Source organism: Dromiciops gliroides, chromosome 6, assembly GCF_019393635.1.
Source record: "Dromiciops gliroides isolate mDroGli1 chromosome 6, mDroGli1.pri, whole genome shotgun sequence".
Classification (NCBI taxonomy): domain Eukaryota; kingdom Metazoa; phylum Chordata; class Mammalia; order Microbiotheria; family Microbiotheriidae; genus Dromiciops; species Dromiciops gliroides.
The window spans coordinates 184,343,073-184,358,546 of record NC_057866.1 but is presented as its reverse complement, the minus strand read 5'-3'; positions in this window follow the sequence as shown (position 1 = coordinate 184,358,546).

Below are 15,474 nucleotides of genomic sequence, written 5' to 3'. Positions count from 1 at the left end.
CTGACTGCAGGGCTGGTGCTCTATTCATTTCGCCACCTAGCTGCCCCTACTAGGCATAATTCCAAATCGATATCCAGAATGCTTGGATCTTTTCACAACTCCACCAACAATGGATTAATTTCCCACTTTTTTCACATCCAGTATTTCCATTTTTGTTATATTTGCCACTCTGAAAGGTGTGAGGTGATACCTCAGAGTTGTTTTAATTTGCATTTCTCTGATCAATAGTGATCTAGAGCATTTTTTCATATGATTATAGATAGCTTTGATTTATTTGTCTGAAAACTGCCTGTTCATATTCTTTGACCATTTAGCAGTTGTGGAATGACTCTTATTTTTAAAAATTTGACTCAGTTCTCTATATAATTGAGAAATGAGGCCTTTATCAGATAGACGTTTCAAAAATTCTTCCCCAGTTTTCTGCTTGCCTTGTAATCTTGTTTACATGAGTTTTGTTTGTGCAAAACCTTTTTAATTTAAATAATTAAAATGATCTATTTACATTTTGTTTTGCTCTCTACTGTTCTCTTTTAACAATGAAAGCAATGGAACAATTGTTACAAAGTGGTTATTCAATTTACTTGTTCATTCCAGCAACAAAAAGATTGAAACAGGCACCTTTCAAAGATCTAGTTTGTTTTTGTTTTGTTTTGTTTTTGTTGTTCTTTTCCAAAATATAATATATGGTGTTCAATAAGCTCCAGGCTGCTCTCTCCACTCCCATTAGCATAGTTCTAGAGGTAAGCCTGAATGATTGGTTAGGTTTTCTATAAACCCCTTCTGATGTGCTCCCCAACATATTTTAATCACTTGGCACCCTCCCAATATCAATTAACCAATTATCTCTTTTATAAAGGAATATTTACTTAGATGCAAGATGCAAATAACATACAACAGTATCTCCCTCTTACACCTACGTTTGAGACACACTCTCCCATCACTACATCCAGAAAAGGTATGCTCAAGCGTAGAGAGTACATGGACTGAAAGGGTAACTCACAACTTCTGTTTATGTGGAAACCTTGCTACCTTTTATGGAGTCTTTATCAAGTTCCTCTGAGGCATACATAGTTCACTGTTGTGCTTGTAGATCAGGAACTTTATTTTTATTTTTTTGCCGGGGCAATGAGAGTTAAGTGACTTGCCCAGGGTCACGCAGCTAGTAAGTGTCAAGTGTCTGAGTCTGGATTTGAACTCAGGTCCTCCTGAATCCAGGGCTGGTGCTTTATCCACTGTGCCACCTAGCTGCCTCCGTAGATCAGGGACTTTAAAAAATCCTGAAACTATACTTCTCTCTGGATATCTAGCTTTTGTCAGGGTTTTGTTTTCTGGTTGTTGGTTTTTTTTTTTCATTCCCAGCTCCTGACTTGATAAATTGTTTCTCACTGGCCCATTCTTTCTAATTTTTTAAAAAATTTATTTTATTTTTTAGTAAGGCAATTGGGGTTAAGTGACTTGCCTAGGGTCACACAGCTAGTAAGTGTTAAGTGTCTGAGGCTGGATTTGAACTCAATGCTCTATCCACTGCACTACCTAGCTGCCCTGGCCCATTCTTTCTGACGGTGCTACTTCTGGGCTCACACCAATATCCTGGGCTCTAATATGTTGTTATTGTTTAGTCGTGTTCAACTTTTGGTCACCTCATTTAAGATTTTCTTGCCAAAGATAGTGGAATGGTTCTCCATCTTCTTTCCCAGCTCATTTTATAGATGAGGAAAATGAGGGAAGCAGGGTTAAGTAACTTACCCAGGGGAGGCCAGATTTGAACTCACAAAGATTAGTCTTCCTGACTCCAGGCTAAGCACTCTATCCTCTGCACCACCTAACCAACCTAGCCTTCCCATAGAGGTACTAGGAATTTCACTTCTTAAACTATAGAAGACCGACTCTCCAATAAGGCACTCAAATCCTTCTTAAGGAATCCCCCTTTCTTACCTTACATACCTAAACCCAAAGGTGTAATCAAATTCTTTCAACTAATTCCAATATATTCCTTACATCATGTCATCTAGTTTCATGCAAGGGCTAAAAGTATTTCACTCCATCAAAATTGAGGAAGGACTTTTTCTGCACTTAGTCTATGCCTTTGATTGATTAATTCAATAGGAATATAGGAATTTCCAAACCTATATTGCACCTCTGATTAGCTGAATCTATAACTCAATCAAAGAGGCATTCATTAGGGCATATAGCATCTCTTAGGTACATTAATAGGAGTTGGGATGTAGGACACATCCCTATAACAAGAAAAAGAAAACCAGAAGAATAAAGCCGACTATACTTAATAAAACTTGGAGTATAAATTTGTTTCATAATTGGTCAATATATTTATTATTAAGGTCATGTGACTTCATCTTTTTATGAAGAGTTATGAAATCACTGGTGTTTATTTTATAAGTTATTTAATTCTATTCATAAGCAGCAGCTGCATTTCAACATTACTTGTTCCATGAGTATTTGTGTTCTCTCCATTACACTGTGGGTCTTGTTCCTGAGCCAGGCCAAACTTGTTTTGTGATCTACATTGGGCTTCCAGGTGGCAATAATTAATGACCTTGGCCTTCAAAATCAAAGCCTTGTAACTCACTTTGGGTCACTTTTCCAACCACTAAAGCAAAAGTTTTGCACTATAAAACCAGAATCCAATCAATACAAAACATCAGAAGTGAATTGTTTGTTTATATATTTATAGCTTTTCATCTATCTTCAGGTACACTTTAACAGCATTAACTAATGGTCCCTAAAATAAAATTTCAGAGCCTCTGAGCAGCACAGCAAACAATCAGTCAAGAAAGAAATTCCCAAGAGCTGAGGTGGGCTAAACCCCAGAGGGCCAACATTCAGTTTCCTTCATACTTTCCTCATGTTTTCTTTTGCTGAGGATAGGGTTCACTCAGATATATTTCAGGTCTTGCCACCAAAAACTTTAAAAATCAGTGGGGGCACAGTTGGTGTATAGGTAAGTATTCTATCAGCCTTAACAGTAGATTCGTGTTGCTTCAAAATCACTTCAGTAGACTGATAAAAAGTCACATTGCCCCATACCATGATGTACAAAACCTTACCTCAATCTACATATGCAAGGACTGGATCTATATAAGCTCAAATTATTCAGACTAGAAGCATTTTTTTTTAAAGTACACTTTGTTCCCTGTTTTCCAGATGTTTCAGATCAAAGCGGATTATTCGATGGTGAATTTTTTATGGGGGAGGGGAGTTATTTGGTTTTCTTCTGGTGAGAACAAGGGAATGATGACTTTTCTTGGTAACTTCTCAATTTCCCACCTCATTTTGTCAGGTGGAATGTATAATGAATGGCATTTTGCAATCATAATTATTTCTGGCTTTTTGTAAATTATCGCCAATTCTCTATAAAGCATTGCCACTTGGGAGTTTTGAAGTCAGTGCTAATTTGTTAGAGAAAGCCTCCTATCACACAATTCTCTATCAGGCATTTTCCATGTGTGAGATGGTGAGAGCTGCTATTTTCTTTCCTCTCTTCCCTTTCATTTAGACATCCAAAATGTCTGCTCATTCATTTCTATTCCAATACCTAAAAAGAAATTTAACAAACCTTCCCAATATCCTGTTCATATATGCAATTAATCAAAAAAAATTTTTTAGTACATTCAAGTTCATTTCACTTACAAAAAAAAGTGATGTGGGAGGCAGCTAGGTGGCACAGTGGATAAAGCACCAGCCCTGGATTCAGGAAGACCTGAGTTCAAATGTGACCTCAGATACTTGACACTTACTAGCTGTGTGACCCTGGGCAAGTCACTCAACCCTATTGCCCTGCAAAAAAAATGATGTAACATTTTGTAAAATGTTACAAAAATAAAATGTAATAAGATGTTTGTTTTCAATGTAAGCAGCAGATCAGGCAGAGCATTCACTCTATTCTAGTTATAGTTGTGGAGATATGGGAATTGTCTGGTGTTTTGCTTTAATGTCAGTGCAAAGTTTATGGCTCACCCTTTGAAATTATACAGAGAACCTTAAGCTGTTTGCTTTTAATTACCAGTAAAACAGGAAACCAATTAGGAGAGCAATTAATTCAAGATATAATAGGACCTATTATTACCCTTTTTATGTGTTACTCTAATAACCTGTTGTCAAAATGTCTCAGTCCTGGGGACTCAAGTCACTCTCCATTTTAGGGGATTAATGAACCAAGAACATTTTTTTCCTAATATGATATGTGTCACCAGTTAATGAAGACAACATTATCACATACATAGCACAAGCAAAATTCAGTTTCTATCCTTATTTCTCCCCTAATAATCAACCTGGGTCATAGGATTTAGAACTGGAAGATACCTTAAAGATCATCTCATCCAAAATTATCACCTCCAACTTCCACCATTTAGGAAATGGAGGCCCATTGAAATTAGGTGACTTGCTCAAGAACAGGTCTCTAGTGAGTACTTATGGGAAAATGTAGAACTAGATCTTTGAGTCCATGACCAGTCTTGTCTAAATTCACCTTACCTCAAATATAACCTAGATGTTCAAAATGTTAATCATGAATTATATTCCTAAAGAGAATCGATGAGAAAAGAATGTTCAACTTAATTTCAGTCTACTTCTCTATTTTTAACTGGTATAAAATTGTTTGATGATAACTACTTTGTAATGTAATTTAAGGTCTAATAATACTATGTCACCCTTGTTCTTACCTTCTGTTTATTATTTCCCTAGAAAGGTGGATGACTACAGGTACAGAATATTACATATGCTGAGGTAGCATTGTCCTTTGTGTTTTGCTCATTTTTTTCATTACAAGAAAAGATTGAATGTTGGTTATATTGAAGGTTATTAAATAGAGATTATACTGTAAATCATTCTGATTTTTTAAAAGTATAGATAAAAATCATTATTTTGGGAAAATTAAATAAAATTATATAACTGAATAAACAATATTATGTGATGGGGAGACACTTAGAAGAGCTAGTAAGTTCATATCAGCTTTCAAAATTTTAACTTTATTTGCCAAAATGATGACTTTTCTGATGTGTGCCTGTATGCTAATATTTTTTACATACCCTAATGGCTCAATCTCTCCAATTACATACACCTGTAAAGTTTAAATGTAAGTTTTTGTGTAAAATTAGCATCATAGCCATCTAGTTTGATCTTGGGTAAACTTGCAAAAGAGCAAAACAGATTTGAGTGAAGGTTTCATGTTTCATGTGGCTGCATGACAATTACCAGGGGCAAGAAAAGTATCTGGGATGTGGACTGCTACAGGTTCTACTTTATGTTCCCCAACATTTTGTTGATTTTATATAATAATTTGGTAGTGAACTGTGGTTTCATCTGTGAAGTAAAATACTGCTATGGAAATGCCTTTCGCCAGTGCAGACAAGCAACTCAACCATAACATAAGACCATTGGATCATAGGATGGTAGTTCAAGAGCTTGATGGGGTCCTAAGAAGATGTTTTACTCCATCTCTTCATTATATAAATGAGTAAACTAAGACCCAGGGAGGTTAAATGATTTGCCTGAAATCACACAAGTAATATTCATCAGAGGCAAGATTTTAACCCAAGTCCTCAAACTCTAGAACTGTTGCCTCCATACTGCTCCCACTACCCCATCTCATAGTCTTAGAGAGTTGGTTGTAGCACTGACTGGTTAAATGACTTGTCCATGGTCACATAGCTAGAATGCTTTAGAGATGGAATTTGAAATCAGGTCTTCTTGACACCAAGGCTCATCCTATGTTCATGATTCCATGCTGGCATCCTTATCTGAGGATTTTACTTTTGTATTTATATTTCTGAAATATTATCATCTGATTTATACTATAATAAATGTTTTACTATTATTTTTATATATAAATGACAACCTATTAATGAGAAGGAAGGAAGGGTTCCATCTGCATCAATGGAGAGAGTTCAGGGATTCATTAAAGTACTACAATATGTAAGTATAGATGTGTTGAGTTAGGTAATGGATATTTGCCCCGGCAGTCTGGATCACATTCTACTAAAACTGATTATTTCATATTTGCCAGTGATCTCTTAATTGCCAAACCTAGTGGCCTTTTCTCAATCCTAATCCTTCTTGACCTTTCTACAGTATTTGACACTGTTGACCATCATCTCTTTCTATTGGTTCTCCTCTATCTATCTGGCAGCTCAGTCTTCTCTGCAAGATCACCACCATTCATGCCCAACTGTTACCAGTGTATAACTCAAAGCTCGGCCTTCGGCCCTGTTCTCTTCATTATGCCCAAGATGTGACCTCATCAACTCTCAAGGATTCCATTATCATCTATATGCATGTGACTCTGAGAATTATTACCTGTGTGACCCTGGACAAGTCACTCACTTGAGACTCATTTTCCTGATCTATAAAATGAGGGACTTGGAACAGCCTCTGAAGTGCCTTACTGCTCTATAATTATAATGCTGTGATACAGTGGCTTTCAGATATATGCATCCAGTTTGAAACTGTCTTCTGAAACCCAATATCACATCATCAACTGAATGTTGGACTTCTCAGGCAGATGTCTTATGGATGTCTGAAATTCAAGATGCCCCAAAAAACACACATTATCTTTCCCTCAAAACCCATTCCTTTTCTGAATTTCTCTACTTCTGTTTAGGACACTACCATTATTCCTGTCAACCAGTTTCACAACCTAGAAATCATCCTCAACTTCTTACTCTCCTTCTCACAATGAGAAAGGTTGCCAAGTCTTTTTCATTCTATTTCCATAACAACTGTTATCATCCATCCCCTTTTTCCTACTCACACAGCCAACACTATCCTATTTCAGACCTTCTTCGCCTCTTGCCTGAACTTTTCCAACAAACTCCTAATTGGACTACTTGTCTTAAGTCTCTCTTGTCTCTAATTCAAGCTCCAAATAGCTACCAAAGAGATTTTCCTAAAGCTAAAGTCAGATCATGTCACTTCTCTACACAATAAATTCCACTAGCTCCCAATTTATTACCTCAGGGATCAAATACAAACTCTATTGTTTGACGTTTAAAGCCCTTTACTGACTGGAACCAACCTACTTTTCCTGGCTCCTTAGATATGTATTCCCTTCACACACTCAATGATCCAGGCACAGTGACTTTCTTACTATTTAACATATCCATATGACACATATTTTATCTCCTATTTTCATGCCTTTCCACTGGTTGTCCTGAATACATGGACCAAACTCTCTGCTTGCCTTTACTTCTTAAAATGCCTAGTTTCCTAAAAAAAAATAGTTGAAAAGCTTCTTCTGCCCATATGAGTCCTTTTCTTACTACTTTATTTAGTAGATCTTTATAGCATATGCATCATCTCCATCCATGGAATGTAACTTCGCTGAGGGCAGAGACCATTTCATTTTTGTGTATTTAATCCCAGCTGATGTACAATTTATACGTGTGGGTACCATATTGATGTCACATTAGCTTTATATCCACATATTTCAAGATACATGAAAATCAAGTCTTCAAAAAATGTAAAAATTTCTTTGTCATACCTAGCAAGATGCTTTAAATAAAAGGCAAATAAAAAAAGTGTAACATACTTAGCAATATGACTAACATTTTTGTCAAGAACTGGTAGTGATGTTTGGGTGTATGTATGTATGTGTGTGTGTTTGTGCATACAGTCACCTTCATGCATTTGCCCTATGTTTCCTATTTATCATAAATTTGCATCTTTAAGATTATGATATTCAGGCAAATTTCTCAAAGGCATCTTTGGGTCTGCAGCCACATGAAAGGAGAAATTTATGAAAACTATAAACAGAAAGCCATCAGAGAGCCTGAATGCTATAGCCTTTGCTCCTGCAAATGTTGTACTATTTATCCTTTAGATGCATTTTTCTCTTTAGGTCTTCAAAGGCCACTTACAGCACTGAAGCTTGCAATTTCAAAGAAAGAAACAAGCCAGGAGTCAGAGCCCTAATTGGCCCTTATGTGTTTTTTTTTTTAAGTCCTGACTCTTAATTGGTATTCTTGCCGAAGAATTACCTTCACTCCAGAGTCACACTGAAGCAGCTTTTATAAGGATTGGTTTTGGCAGCTCTGTCCTTGCTGGTGATCAATTTTTTGACATCCTGCGACCCCTAGTGAGAGCCAGAAGCTGTCAGCCACATGAGGCACTTCCTTTCCAGCCTGTGCTCCTATAGAAACTGTGTCTGAAGGCGGCAGCAAAATAGCAGTGGGGCGCCTGTGTTATATTATCTTTTGCTAAGTAGTATCTGAGGTTCAGCAGTGAGGCAGAGAAAATCTACTGACACACTTTAGGGGTTTTTTACTTCACCACAAAAATGCATTTGCATCCCAATCAATCACTACTATTCTAAAAGGAATACTTCTGTTCCCAACAAAGATGGTGAAAAATGACAAGTTGCAGTGCCTATTTGTTGAATTCCAAAGAAGGGGTTGACATTGCTCTATTTATGATACTAAATTTAAACAGAGAACCATCAATCGTTGCTTCTTTGGGATTCAACAGGACTGGTCTTCAATGCACTTGTCATTTTCGACCATCATTGTTGGGAACAGAAATATTCCTTTTTGGAGAGGGAGGAGAGGAGGAGAGGGAGAGAGGGAGAAAGGGAAAGAAAGAGAGGGGGAAGAGGGAGAGAGTGGGGAGAGAGAGAGAGAGAGAGAGAGAGAGAGAGAGAGAGAGAGAGAGAGAGAAGAGAAGGAGGAGGAGGAGGAGGAGGAGGAGAGAGACAGAGAGAGCAAATGATAGGCATTTTAACATATTGACTAGGGAGTTATCCTCAGAATCTGGAATACCTGAGTTTCAGCGCTAAACTCTCATACTCTGATACATACTAGCTCTGTGACTTTGGGTAACCAAATCACTTAAATTCTTCGTGCCCCCAGGCAATATTCTAAAACTTGAGTTGTAGATGAATTGATCTATAGTAGTAGAGGGAGTTTCCACACCAGTAGTTCACCATGACCAAGCTTAGAACCAGGAATATCTGAGTTCAAATATGGCCTCAGACACTTACCATGTGACACTGAATAAGTCACTTAATCCTTAATTGCCTCAATTCCTCATCTGTAAAATGAGGATACACTAGAGAAGTAAATGGCAAAACACAAATTTGCAAGAATACCCCAAGGACAAGAACAAGTCTAGGGGACCACAAAGAGTAAGTCATGACTGAGTGACTGAAAAACAATATATACATATACACTTGCATATAAGGCAATATATACATATGTGTGTATCTATACATATGTATGTGTGTGTGTGTGTATATATATAGAAAAGAATTAATTGTTATTTGAGGTCTTTATGCCTCAGGGCGCACTGGCCTCGGGCTCCGAAAACTGCACTGGTTGTAGCCGTTACCATGGTGCTGGCACCTCACGTCATCACCACTCGAAGATGCCTACAGGGGCCTGGCAAAATTATAATGATTGGAAGCCTAGTGAGGGCAGTCATGTGACTGTCAGGGCAGCCAGACAATTGGTTGGGGGCTGTGTGGGGTTTCTGGGAACGGGGAGCATTTGGCATTCTAGCTGGAAGCTGGAAGGCGACAGGAGCTCTGCTGTGTATTCTCAACTGATTCCTGGGCGGTGGTATTTTTCAGGTTGTATAATTTCCCTTTCCCCATTTTATTTCCTTTCCCTTGATCCTACTGATCCTGTTTGTGTGTATGTGTGTTTAAGTTTGTTATTATTAAAATAAATCCTGTTCTGTTTTGAGGGAGGCTGCCGGTCTCCTTCCTTGCTCCAATATTGCAGCGAGCTGTTTAGCTAACACTCCCCAATTAAAAATTGGTCCCCACAATATATATACCTATATATTCATACACACAAAAATAACACATACATGGATCATACTAGACCTGAGATTTTATTGCAAAAAAGTACTTCCATATGGGGAAACACTCTCTACAAATGCATGTATATATCTTCTCTGCAACTTAGAGTTTTAGAGAGTTTCCTGGACCTTTAAGGGACTTGGTCATTGTCACACAACCAGTCTGTTTTGGAGGTAGCAAAATAGGCCAGGTCTTCCTGATTTTGAGGCCAGCTCTTTAGGCACTACAAAATTTTGCATTTGTACAAATGTCAAACCAATAGGTCTTTAGAACAGAATTTTCAGTTTGCAAAAAATGTAAGTTGGGAAAAAAATTATACACTTAAAATGATAGTGAAAGTTCTGTGATTTTCTCAGTGTGAGGAACTCTCTATGCTAACCCATTTATGACTTAGTAAGTAGCTAAGTCCCAGGCCTGAAGCTCAGAGAGTTTAAGTGTTTTGTCCAGTTACCCAGCTAATAAATATCAGAGACTGGATGGATGGATGGATGGATGGATGGATGGATGGATGGATGGATGGATGGATGGATGGATGGATGAACTAACAAGGTATTTGTTATGCACTTATATGCAAAGCACTGTGTTAAGCAGTAGGGATACAAGGAAAAAAATAAGTATCTCTCTCTGGGCAAGATTTCACAGCTGCAAGTTAGAAGGAAAGGTCCCATGGTCCTTGGGCTGTAGCAGCAAAGTAGATGTTAATAACTCTTCATTAATGTCATTTCCACTGATAGAATCACATCAATGGCTGATGTTGAGCAATTTGTGAGTACCAAGGACTCTAGTGGATCCTGTGCTTGCCCACCTGTTGGAAGCATTTGATTAGTAGTTGTTGCTGGTGATAACCCTTCTCCATAATGAGTTTTCTCGCCTCAAGGTTGGCTGCAGTGGATAGACTGCAAGCAAGTCTGGTGATTTGGGGGTTACCATTCCCTTAAGGCTTTGGGATCCTGGGATATTTCCATGAGGATCAGAAGAGAGATGGCATACTGCACACTATACCATGCTAACAGTATAAAATAAATAACAAACAATAGCACCATAATAAAATATATATATATAATATAATTATACTATAGAATTCCATTATATTCATAGAATTTAATTATCTAAATTATTTATATAATTATATGTTTTGTATACATGATTTTATTGTGCTATTGTTTATGTTATTTATTTTTTCTATTGAAGTGATCTATCTACCTATCTATATCACTTCGATAGAAAAAAAATCAATGACAAAATGCAAAAATAATTTAGTGCAATACAGATGAAAATTTTAGGACCTTACATTTGGTGTATATACTTTGGTATATTTAGTTGCTAGAATGACAGAATTTAAGAGTTGGAAAGGACCTAAGCCACTATCTAGTCAAACTTGAAAGGAATCCTCACTTACCATATCAACAAGGAGCCTAGCTTCTGCCTGGATACCTACAAGGAGGGGCAAAGCCAGCACATCTATAAGAAGACGATTCCACTTTTGAGCAATTCTGATTGCTAGCAAGTCTTTTCTGACACAGAACCTACAATGTTCCCTTTGTGACTTCTCCCCGTTATTCCTGTATTGAGAGGCCAAAACAGAGGCCTTCTCCTCCATGTAAAGACAGCTATCACCCTTCCTTCCTCACCACAGAATTTTCTCTTCTCTAGGCTAAACATGACCACTTCCTTCAACAAATTCTTGTGGATTCAAAGCCCTTCACCACCTTGGTCACCCTCCTTTGGAGACTCTCCATCTTATTAATGTCCTTAAGTTGTTTCTGAACAAAATATTCCAGATGTGTTCTGATGATGTCAGAATACGGAGGGATTCTCACCTCTTTATTGCTGGTAGCTGAGTTCTTTTTGTTTGTTTGGTTTTTTTTAGTGAGGCAGTTGGGGTTAAGTGACTTGCCCAGGGTCACACAGCTAGTAAGTGTTAAGTGTCTGAGGCCGGCTTTGAACTCAGGTACTCCTGACTCCAGGGCCGGTGCTCTATCCACTGCACCATCTAGCTGCCCCCGGTAACTGAGTTCTTAATGCAACTGAAGATCACTTTAGGTTTTGTGTCTCCCAAATCACACTTCTGACTCATATTGAGCTTATAATCCCCTAAAACCCTCAGATCTTTTCCTGGAATAATTGCTTTGTATTCATCTTATATTTCAGATATTGATTTTTTGTACCCAAGTACAAGATTACATTTATTCCTATTGAATTTCATGTTATCGGCCTGAAAATGGGGACATTTGCCTTTCCTCACTGTTATAGTACCTGTTACTTTTCACATGGTCTTTCAAAAGTCATTTACAATGGTTCAGCGATCATCTATTCCATTTCTTTCAGGACCCAAATTTAATTCCTTTGGGCCAAGTGATATAAATTTATCAAAGATCATTCAGTTCTGAATTTTTATCTTTTTCATTATACTGCATATCAATTCCCTGTTAATCATTTTGGTTCTTTCATTACTTGTGTTTGGGCCATTTGTTTTTTCAGAGTCAAACACAGAAATAAGAATCAAGAAGCTTTGCCTTTTCTCTGTTGTCGGTCATCAACTCACTCACCCAAGCAAAGATTCTGTCCCTTCTTTGATCATCCTCTCTCTCTCAGTGGAGCAAAACCAAAAAAAAAACAAAAACTTTTTCTGTTGTTTTTAGCTTCTCTAATCACCCTTATTCACTTATTCTAAAACTTTCATATTTCCCACACTATATTTACAGGACCATGCCAAGATCTAAGATTCATCATCTGTTGTTACCTGACCCTTTTTTCATCTTCTGATTATTTTCTTTAAAAATCCAAGTTGTTTGGGGCGGCTAGGTAGCGCAGTGGATAGAACACTGGCCCTGGAGTCAGGAGTACCTGAGTTCAAATCTGGCCTCAGACACTTAACACTTACTAGCTGTGTGACCCTGGGCAAGTCACTTAACCCCACTTGCCTCACTAAAAAAAAAAAAATCCAAGTTGGTTTGTGAGTTCCCTATGCATCCACATTGTTCTCTTCAGACAAATCCTGTGTTGTTGGTTTTTTTCTTCTTCATTGTTCATGTCACTTGCCTGTGTGTCTTTAGGATTACATTCTTGAGCATCTCTCATTCCACCCAGACTGACTTCCCTTGGAGCTTTTTTAATCTGAGGCATGCAACCAACATATCTTTCCTCTGAACTCTTTGAACTCTGCTTTACTAAGATTTAGGGTGATTGTCCACCTTGGCCCAGATTTCCTCTCTGTCACATTCTCTAGGACAGATAGTCACTTCCCTTATCCCTCCCCCCTAGCTTCCTGATGTCCATTCAACAGACATTTTTATATCATTTACTATAGATCAAGATCTATTCTAGCAGCTTCGGGGAATCCAAGAGTAAACAATACAGTATGTTTCAACCCCCAAAGGGTTTACAATGTTGAAGGTGAAAGGAAATGTATGCAAACAACTATAACACAAGAGTATGTGGAAAGTGCCACCAGGAAGGTGCAAAGTTCTGCAGTAATTAAAGAGGATGGAGAAAGAACTAGACAGAGAGATTAGAAAGACTTCATCAGAGCCAGGAGGAGGGCAGGATTTGGATAAGTGGAGACAGAGGGGGAAGGATAAAGTCTCTGCTTCTTTTGCTGCTCTTACTATGACTTATGCCTTCATGCGATCTGTAATCCAGTTGGGGGGAAAGCTTTCTCTGCAACTCTAGCCATCTGGAGCAACTTTCCTATATCTCTGCTTGAATGTTACCGCTATTTCCCAATTCTCTGCGTTTTACAAATCTAGTTTGCAGTCATTGCAAAAGTGTAGTGACCTGTAATTGCTTTCTTTACAAAGAGGACATATTCTATAAATGGTGATCATGTTAAATTGGTTCATATATATATATATATTTTTTTTAGTGAGGCAATTGGGGTTAAGTGACTTGCCCAGGGTCACACAGCTAGTAAGTGTTAAGTGTCTGAGGCCAGATTTGAACTCAGGTACTCCTGACTCCAGGGCCGGTGCTCTATCCACTGTGCCATCTAGCTGCCCCCCATATATTTTTTAAAGTATCCATTATCTCTGCAATGTCACAGTTTCAGGAGCAGGAATCATAAATAAGATTAACTAGCTCTTGTTATTTAACATTCTTTTACTCTCTTATATTTTACGCTGGCTTGAAATTTTAAAAGCACATCATATGCATTTTTCTTTGCAATGTATGGTGGTATTTAAATTCCTTATTAAATAGTGTATGTGATTTAGGGTGGGGGAGGGTCTAGATTAGTTACATCATTGATAAAGTGATGGAATGTGGAAGCCTCTTTACCCATGCTGCAACTCATCTGTTGTTGTTTGTCCTTCATTATCAAGAAGACCATGATTGATGTCATGACTTGCAATGACTTGGATTTAAGTGGGGAAGGGCTGTGCAAGGTCACCAACCTCATTCTCTCCTCCAGAGCCAGCTGGGTCCAGTGGCAAGATAAATAGCATGACCCCAGACGTTAAAGGCAATTGGGGTTAAGTGACTTGCCCAGGGTAACACAGCTAGTAAGTGTCTGAGGTCAAATTTGAACTCAGGTCCTCCCAAATTCAGGGCCAGTGCTCTATCTACTGGGCCACCTAACTCATCTGTAACCAACAGTCAAAGAAAGCTAACTAGAGAACTGAGAGTTGAAGTGCTTTGCTCAGGGTCACACAGCCCCAATAATGTTTCAAAAGGTAAGACTTTAACCAAGATCTTCCTGATTCCATTCTCCTTGTGCATTCTAAATTCTACAACTGTGCATGGTACTGGGGAAAGATCATTGGACTGGGCATTTGAGCACACAAATTCTGGTCCTGGAAGTGCATAAGCTAGCTGGGTGACCTTGGCAAAATAGTTTCATTTCCCAGGGCCTCATTTTGCTCATTGGCAAAAATGAGGGTACTTGACAATGAGATTAATAAGGTCGCTTTCAGCTCTTCCAGTATTATTGTTGTTGTTTGTCCTTCATTTTTGAAGAGGACCATGACATTGGGAGATGGTGTCATGACTTCTGCTGAATTAGATTTAAGTGAGGGAGGGTAGTGCAAGGTCACCAATCTCACTCTCTCCTCCAAAGCCATATGTGTCCAGTGGCAAGATATATATCAGGACAACTGAAGATGACTCTGGGTGTTTAAGGTAATTGGGGTTAATTGACTTGCCCAGGGTCACATAGCTAAATAAGTGTCTGAGGTGAAATTTGAACTCAGGTCCTCCTGACTCCAAGGCCAGTGCTTTATCCACTGTGCCACCCAGCTGCACCATAACTGTGGGGATTAGGAAGGGCTAAAAAGACTAGAGAGTTCACAATCTCAGAATCTTCAAAGAAACAGCCAAGAGCTTCTGAATGCTGATCTGATAACTCTAAAACATTATGGATAGTCAGGAAAGTGCCATAAGCTGGTGAAGGAAGAAAGATTCCATCTACACTTTTCAAGGACACTCAGACAGCAGGGCACAATGGAGAGTGCTGGATTTGAAGCCATGGAATCTGAGTCACATCTGCTTCTTACTATGGGACCTTGGGTAAATCACTTAATCTCTTTGGGCTTCAGTTTTCATATCTAGCTGTATAACTCTGGGTAAGTCATTTCACCTGTTTGCCTTAATCTACTGAAGAAGGAAATGGCAAACCACTCCGGTATCTTTGCCAGGAAAACACCACGGACAGTAATGGGGTCATGAAG